Source organism: Trachinotus anak, unplaced genomic scaffold (assembly GCF_046630095.1).
Source record: "Trachinotus anak isolate AG129_WGS33_773 ecotype Australia unplaced genomic scaffold, CSIRO_AGI_Tana_v1 ptg000011l, whole genome shotgun sequence".
Taxonomy (NCBI): Eukaryota; Metazoa; Chordata; class Actinopteri; order Carangiformes; family Carangidae; genus Trachinotus; species Trachinotus anak.
Window position 1 is genome coordinate 31,504,364 of NW_027273862.1, and position 9,515 is coordinate 31,513,878.

Genomic DNA, 9,515 nt, shown 5'->3' on the forward strand with positions numbered 1-9,515 from the left:
CGCCATCTTGAAATATCTCTTCTTTGGTTTGTAATGGTTTGTGTCGTCCTTGTTCAATTGTCAGTTTGTGGTCACTGATCCTGGACTTTCTGCTGTCTGTCTATGTCACCTGTCTGACTCTTGATGAAACAGGAAACAAGTTGGGCGGTTCACCTTTAATCTGATCAATAATCAATTAAATATCAAGTGAATCAGAAGGTGGATTCTTTTTGATTTTTTTTTCTTTTCATCGCAGCTTTAGACAAACTTCAAGGTAGTTGTAGAAAAAAAGTACTCCTACCACAATACTTAAATACTTACAATAATAATAACTACAATTCAAGTACAAGGCCTGCATTCAAATCCCATGTAAGTAAAAAGTATTATCAGCAAAATGTATAGCTCCTGTCAGGCCCTTTAATCATTTACATAAAGGGATGTTTTTCTGTTAGTACTTTACATTTTAAGGCTATTTTTATTTCTTATAAAGATGTTAAACTGTGTAGATAATAAAACATCAGTTCAGTTTATTATTGTCCACTAATGTCTCCATTATTCTTTTAAAACTATATATTAATTGTGTTGTAAACAAAATCATGATTACAGTTTTTTACAACCGCTATGACCCATTGTTCAATACTTTTAACGCTTTTTCAAAACTCTTCACACAGTTACCACAACATCAGCCTGTGTGGGCTATACAATTAACACAATTCTTCTTCTTTTGACACAAAATACACACATTTTACACGTTTAAAATTAGTTTTAACTCCTTTTACACACAAGCTCAATCAAGACCAAAACAGTAGATGTTAACTGGTGAATTTTCAATTGCTTTCACATGGTTTGTCAAAACAGAAAACCTCATGTTCAAAACTAATGGATTGAAGATTACATTGATCACAGTTTATTCCCGTCTCACCCAGCTCAGGTGCTGGGCTTTTTTCAATCACATCACCAATCACATCACCTATATTTATAGGCGGATCTTGTGAGGGAAAAGAACAATAGAGAAGACAAGGGAAAAGGTGGAGGACTTGCAAAAAACAAGTGAGAAAAATGCCTAGAGGTAGAGGTAGAGGGAGAGTTAGAATGTGTGGTGGGGCTCAAAGAATGCCAGAGATAGGGTGACAAATGAAATACGAACTACCATCATCGACCATGTCATCAACCATGGGTTGTCACATAGAGAGGCTGGAGAACGTGTGCAGCCAAATCTCAGCTGGAGCACAGTGGCATCCATTGTCCGGATTTTTCGAGCAACCAACAGGTAGATACTGGTCTGATTTAGGTTCACAGAGAAAACATCCTGACTTTACTTTTAGAAACAAAACTTATTCTGAGTCCGACAGCAGCTGTTAACTCTTCATCCTTTACTCCTCCTCCTACTTCACTTGTGTATATTCCCAGTGTGTTGGACTCAGACCACAGCTGTTCACTGTCACTGCAGCTTGAAGATGTTCCTCCTTCTCCTCCTTTTCCTCCTCCTTGCAGAGTAAACACTTCTGGTTTCACAATATAAGCCTCACACTGTTTTTCAATAAAGAACTTTTATTCTGATGCATACACAGGAAGTAACAGCAGTGTGATAATGTGGTTGAAACCTGGGGCATGTTCAGCCCCGACAACATGAAGCAAAACATTTATTTAATCAGAAACAGTTTATTGAACTTCTTGTTGTGTTACAGGCACAATACCTTTTTAATACACACATCACTGCTGATTGGGTAACACCTCTGACACTCCCACCAAACAGGTAAAAAACATATCTCAAAACCAGGAAACATGTCGTTCAACAGTGTTTTCAGACTGAGTGATGTTGACACTTCTGGTTTCTAACAGTTCTATTTGGAGTTACACCACTTCTTCTTCTCTCCTGATTTGTCTGTACAAGACAGGAAGTAGACTTGTCTGACTGGACACATTAACACCTGTAAAGAAGTGTTATTGGTCAAACACCGGGACTAAATAAAGTTCTGGCTTCCTGAACAGGAAAAGCAAAGTAAAAGTTGTCAGACAGATTCAGCTTTTATCTATGACCTTTAACCCCAAACAACAGGAAATAGACTCTCAGGACTTCTTCTGTGGTTTTACAACTGCACTTAAAAACAGATTAGGGGAAACTTTATAGATCCCTGCAGGGAAAGGGGGGGGGGGTACAAACAGGAAGGAACAGAATGTAAAGTGTTTCAATGTTTCATGTGCAGCACACTGCTGATGTTTTCTGTGTAAATAAAGGTTAAATACAAAAAATGTTTTGTCCGCAAGCCTCTCCCTCATGTTGTTACTGTGGTGACAGATAACAAGCTGATTTACAGTTTTCACCTGAGCACTGACTGCCAGGTGATTACCTGCAGGCCAGACAGAGGAGGGGGAGGGGCTTCAGCCTGAAGGTGAACAAGCTGCTTTCTGCTCAGGATGAAAAGATCTGATTTTTTCTTTTTTAAGAGGAGCTGAACATTAACAATTTATTATATTATGTATTTCTGGTTGAACAACAGAACAATTCTATCTGATCAGTTCTTTGTCCACGTTTTTCTATATTTATGTTATATATTTATATTTATTCATATTTCTATTTTACCACTGCTGTTAATTATTTTACCACATGTTAATGTTCAGCTCCTTTCATCAGAATTATCACAGGATGATACTTGATGCTGTTGTAGTTTAGTTGTATTGTATGTTGAATGTCACTGTGCAGTGTTGAGACAACTCTGCACAGTTTTATATTTTGTTATGACCAGCTCATTTAAGGGAGGTCCAAGTGGTGGGTTTTAGTTAAAGCAACATTTCTTTTAATTCAAAATAATAACAGAAGTTTGTGGGATGTGAGGTCAGTTGTTAATGTGTGGTGGAGGTGTGGGATGCAGGGAAAGCCGTGTGTGTGTGTAATTTGTGTTGTATGGTGGAAAACAAAAAACATAAACAGAATGGATGTCAGGAGCACAGCTATCCAGGGAGCAAGAGAACCACATGGCTGAGGAAACCTGGCGTTCATGCTCCTCCTCACAGGTGCAGCCAATCAGCAATCTGAGGTAGGTGGAGTCTCCCAGGAACCAGGAAGCCAAGCAATGCAAACAAAGCAGGAGACCAGGGCTGCGGTCGAAAAGTCAGCATAATCTCCTGTCTTAACCACTTTTCTTTGACCTTGATGGTCATGAGGTCAAGGACAGGTGTGAAGGAGAGGTCATAAGGACTTAGAAAAAGAGAAGAGAGAATCTGACTGAACTTTTACTGTATTTTTTTTCAAAGCATTTTTATTTATAACACATGGACGATAAATCCTTCTTTAACCACAGGAACAAACAGGATGAAATGTTGGAATAAGAAACATGAAAGGAAAACACAAGAAAAGAAAGTTGATCCATTAAAATAATAAACCCAGCAAGTCAGGACCAAATATACGGCCAGGCCCTTAATAATTTATAGAGATTTCACTCAATCTAAAAATATTTGTCCTTGAACAGTAACATGAAGCTGCAGGTTGATCCATGTTTCAGTCAACTTCAGTGTTGGTTGTATGTATGAAACTGTGTGAAAGAAATGATGACACACAAACACACACACCTATACTTCAGTATAGAGGCAGCGTATCAATGTTCAGGATCCAGGAGTGTTAATGCTTTATAGACCAGGCCATGCAGCCATTGAAGGTCTTTAAGAAGTGGATTGATATGATCAACTTTTTTGGTTTTAATTAATGCGTTTTGAATAAGCCAGAGCTGAATAATTTCTGAAAAGTAAGGCTGTTCCAGTAACCTGGTCTCTGACTTTGCCTGAGAGATGAAGCTCTAGATGATGAGATGATATAAGAATAAGTGTGAAGTACTAATATGTCAGCAGTAATAATAACTCCCAGGTTTTCGACTGATGCTAAAGGATTTAGACTTCAGGTAGATGCAGACCTACTGGTTCTAAGCCTGTACACTGAACACTATGATTTATGCATTGTCTCTGTGAAGCTGCAGGACATTTTGTAACCAGGCACAGATGATAGCCACTTCTGAGAATTATGCTGAAACAGCCAGCTCCATGATGATACACAGAAGTGGGGCCAGAAACAAAGACCTGGCCATGAAACATTCATGGAGGGCAACGAAAAAGTTAAGAGATTCAGCCCTTAGCAGTTCAGGATGTGATTGTTCCTGATATGAGTGACCTGCCTTTTAGCACAAGGGTTTTAAATGAACAACCAACATCACAGCTAACAACCGACCAATGCCACCAAGCAGTCCAGAGGGTAGCCAGGGTCTCTACCAATCTGCAACATGAACTACAGTCAGTTCAATGTGTGAACAGATTCTCTGCTGTTAGAGTGTCGCCATTGAGACTAGAGCTGTCAGTGTCGGCAGGTCCCTGAGCTCTGGATGATGTTTGAATCACCTCAGCTGTGGAGGGTTCAGCATGTTACTCTGAGGCACTACAGCAGGACGTGACATTTAGCTGGTGTTGCCTCAGCGTGGACTGATAAGTGTCAGCTCAGTCATCACAGATACACAGCAGAGGGTTTCCATGTACAGATGAAAAGAAAAACAAAACAGCAGTTTCCATATTTGTCAACACTGAAGTGAATAAAAAAAAGATGAAGCTCTCTGAAAGTAAAAAAAAAAAAAAAAACACATCAGGAATGTTAACAGTGACCTCACCCATCTCCCAGTGAAGACAAACAGACTGTCACTCTGCACAGCCACAGAACCTTCACTCGGTGTTGTGGTTAGTGGTCTGTCACTGGTTTTATTGTGGCTTTTTGTGTTGCTGTTGCTGTAGTTGTTGTGTGGTCTGGTCTTAACTGAGGATTTTGTTGTAGTTAGTGGAAACATCAGGTTCACCAGCCCAAATACTGACCAATCAGATCACTGGAAGAACTGAGTCAGAATCCTGTCAGGGACAGAGTTTACAATAAACTAAAAAACAATAAAGGTCACTAGATCATTTTATTGATCAGTCACATCACTTTGTTTTGAGTTTCCATGTGTCCACATCACAATAGATAAAGTTGCATTTTGACCCTTTAAATTCCACTTATCCACCTGTGTGACACTTGGTAGAGCTACTTCAGGTATGTTGTCTTCACTGTTACTGTTATTGCCTCTGTTACTTTGGTTCAGTGTCTCTTCAACTTTTTCCGACTGTCAGGTTGTAAAATGTAGAGTTTCCTTTAAAAGGAGACAAGAGTTATGGCTATGATCAAAAGGGCTGAAGAACAGTAACCTGGAGGGAGAACAGTGTGTTCATCATCAAATCAAAAAGTACTACATTCCTACTCTTGTTTATGTATCCTCAGTCTCACTATAATATCTGGAAAAAGCTTTTTGTTCTATTGCAGAAATGTTGTTATATTGTTTATATTCCACATTGTTGAATAAGACCTGCTGTCTAGAACTGAAGATTTCACCCCAATATTAATCACTTCATTCATCTTACACACACTATGTGTGTGTGTGTGTGTGTGTACTTTTCCACTCTGTTACTTGTCAGATATTTTCCATCCCTGTTGCGTATCAACACAAACACCACCCTGCTCTCTGATCTCTTTAAAGTGTCTCACTCACTTTGAAGGTCCACAGGATCCAGCTGTGTTCCGACTGTGTTCCGACTGTGTTCCGACTGTGTTCCAGCTGTAATTCTGGTTCAACTTTGATTCTGTTGTGGTTTCAGTGTCCACACAAAACATTTAAGAAGTTTCTGTTCTACAGCCACATTTTTAATACAGTTTTAGTTTGTACTTGTTTATTATTTTCAGCCAATCAGCAGCAGCTGTGACTGATGGTTACTTACACTTACATTTATACTCAGTTATCAGATATAAGCCTGAACATATTAAGTTTTTTTGTTCTGTGGTTGTTGTTCATAAAGTCAATTCAAGTTAATTTAAATTCTTTCACACACACTCACATACACACACACACACACACACACACACACACACACACACACACACACAGAGAGAGATGTGATGTCAGTGTTACAGCAGGTACAAACACATTCTTTGTCTTTCCTTTGTATTAAAGCTCCATCACCCTGACTCATATGTAACTGTTGTAGTTTGAGTCCCTGTGAAACTAGGGTTAGGGTTAGGGTCAGGGATCTCCTAACGTTAAACACCTGCTCTAATGACTGACACAGTCAGTTGTCTGGTTAAAACCACATATCTCCAGGTTTCAGATCACTTAAAGGGTTTAATTGAGCTTTAAGAGTTGAATCAAGTCAGTTTTATTCACTGTAAATCACTGTAATCTTCTTTTCCTTCACCTGCACATGACATTTTCAGTGTAATTGATACTGATATGTTATCGATATGTAATTTGTTTAATTTCCACAAAAAAGCATATCACACAGGAACCTTCCAGAAGATCAACAGATGGACCAGGTGTATAGATATAATATGGACAATCACAATGAACGTGTGATGGAAATAAAGTGTAAAACTGTCAGAGCTACTGGATCATTCAGAAGAGAAAAAAAACAAATTTTAATTGTGGCTGTTTAGTATTTGGAGTGCTTGATGGCTTTCAGTGGAATGTGAGGTGTTGTCAAGGTCAGAGTGACTGCAGCTGATGGTAAAACACTGATGCTGATTTCTGTTTCTGTGTCTCTCACCTAAGGCTTTAACTCTGGAATGTGACTCTGTCTTTAATACAAAAGCTCAATTTAAAAACAGCCTCATAAAACTGAAAACAGTGGTTAGTGTGAGTGATGGAGTCTGGGTGGTCTGTGTCTCCCCCGGGGGGGGGGGGGGGGGGGCACCACATGATTTATGAGATCTGATAAAGAGTATTTCCACTGCAGAGTCCTGTTTGCTGCCTCACTCTGTTGGTCTTATTAGGAAGAGAAACATTACAGGTTGTATCAGAGTTTGGTCAGGCATCAACTATGACCGCTCTCTTCATGGATTATTATATATGTCTGCTGTACTGTAGTACAACAGGCACATATCTGTCATACTTCTACTTCATCTTCTTATTCTTCTGCAGCAAATAACTAGTCCTGTAACTTTGAGAAAACCCAGACAAATTATATGAAAACATGCAGTTTGAAAATGAATAAAAAGACTTTGTGATAATGACTGAACCCACCCCTCTTTGGAGCCCCACTGCTTTGTCATACTTTGACATAGAAACATGGTTGAAACTTTCAATGGTTCACAAGACTTGGGTTAGGGTTAAGGCTAACCCTAAATTTTTTGGGTTAAATTGGTATTTTGACAGATATTATACTTTCTACATAATCACAGTTTAAGTTCCATGTTATTTTTAGACATTTTTAACCCAGTGTGACCACACAAGGCTGGGGTGGAGGTGGGGGGTGGAAAGGACCATCACAATGTAAGATGAAAGTTAGTTTTACAGGTAAAAAGGGAAGTTACATCAACTGTAATGAGTCAGTGATTTAATACATGTTCAGTTACGCAAATCAAACAGACTCACAGAACAGAGACAATTGTGTTGTTATAATCAGAGACTGCAGCTACTACTGTTATCTACTGTGTGTGTGTGTGTGTGTGTGTGTGTGTGTGTGTGTGTGCCAGAGGTTATCTTGACTGGGCTATTTTAGGAGCAGCAGATATGAAACATCCTTTAACCTCAGGAAGTCTGCAGGATGTTTTCACCTTTGTGTCATCAAACAGACACTGAAAGGTTTAAAGTCACATTCAGGTTTATCTCTTTATATAAAAGCACAGCTTCACAATATTATTGTTCAGTTACAGTCTGTTACAGTTTATTTCAATACAAAATTTAAAAACGAAATACTCCCATGTTAAACTGCTGATGTTTGTGATTCAGTTCAATTCAATTTTATTTGTATAGCGCCAAATCATAATCTACATTATCTCAAGGCTCTTTACAGGGTCAGTTTGAGACCTTACTTTGTTATAGAGAAAAACCCAACAGTTCCCACAAAGAGCAGCACTTGTTGACAGGGGGGAGGAAAAACTCCCTTTAACAGGCAGAAACCTCCAACAGAACCAGGCTTAGGGTGGGAGTGTGTGCCTCGACCAGTTGAGAGGAGAAAGAGGGGGAGGGGGGAAGAGAGAGGAGAAAAGAGAGAGAGAGAGCCTAGTGCATCATGGGAATCCCCCAGCAGTCTAGCTCTATAGCAGCATCATTAAGGGATCGCTCAGGACATACCCGAGTCAGCCCTAACTATAAGCTTTATCAAAGAGGACAGTTTTAAGCCTGATCTTAAAGGTAGAGAGGGGGTCTGCCTCCTGAACCCACACTGGGAGCTGGTTCCACAGGAGAGGAGCCTGATAGCTGAAGGCTCTGCCCCCCATTCTACTCTTACAAACTCTGGGAACCACAAGTAGACCTGCATTTAGAGAGCGAAGTGTCCTACTTGGAAAAAAGGGAACTATAAGCTCTCCAAGGTACAATGGTGCCTGACCATTAATGTCTGTAGGTGAGGAGGAGGATTTTAAATTCTATCCTGGATTTTACAGGGAGCCAATGCAGAGAAGCTAACACAGGAGAGATGTGATCTTGTTTCCTAGTTCCTGTCAGTACTCGTGCTGCAGCATTTTGAATCAGCTGGAGGCTTTTCACTGAGTTACTGGGACATCCTGATAATAAGGAATTATAGTAATCCAGTCTTGAGGTAATGAATACATGAACTAGTTTTGCAGCATCCTTTAAGACAGGATGTTTTTGATTTTCATAATTATGGTCAGGTGGAAGAAGGCTGTCCTAGAGACTTGCTTTATATGTGAAGTAAAGGACATGACACCAAGGTTTCTGACTGTAGCACTGGAGGCCAAGGTAATGTCATCCAGAATCAGTATATTATCACATTGTGTATTTCTGAGGTGTTTGGGGCCAAGTACAATAACTTCAGTTTTGTCTGTATTTTGAAGTAAAAAAATGCTGCTCATCCAGGTTTTATGTCCTTAAGACACACCTGAAGCTTGGCTACCTGGTTAGTCTCACCTGGCTTCATGGATAAGTACAGCTGGGTGTCATCTGCATAACAGTGGACATTTATCTGGTGCTTCCTGATAATGTTGCCTAAAGGAAGCATATATAGAGTGAAAAGTATTGGTCCCAGCAAAGAACCTTGTGGAACTATCTAAGTCTGACTTAAACCAGCTTAGTGCGGTTCCTTTCATGCCAACAACATGTTCTAGTCTCTGTAATAGAATCTTATGATCGATGGTGTCAAATGCAGCACTAAGATCTAACAGCACAAGTATAGAGACAAGTCCATTGTCTGAGGCCTTGATGAGATCATTGGTAACCTTAACCAGAGCTGTTTCTGTGCTATGATGAACTCTAAATCTTCAAACAAACCATTCCTGTGCAAATAATCACATAACTGATTTGCAACTTCTTTTTCAAAGATTTTGGAAACAAAGGGAAGGTTGGATATAGGTCTGTTATTGGCTAAAACTGATTCAGACAGAATCACATTAAACTGTTGGAATCAACTTTACTGAAAATTATGTTATAAATTATATTATTATATTATTGAGCAATGGACAAACACTGTTGGTTTATTTACAAATATTTCAAAGATTGTTGAACAGCAGACTGATTCTT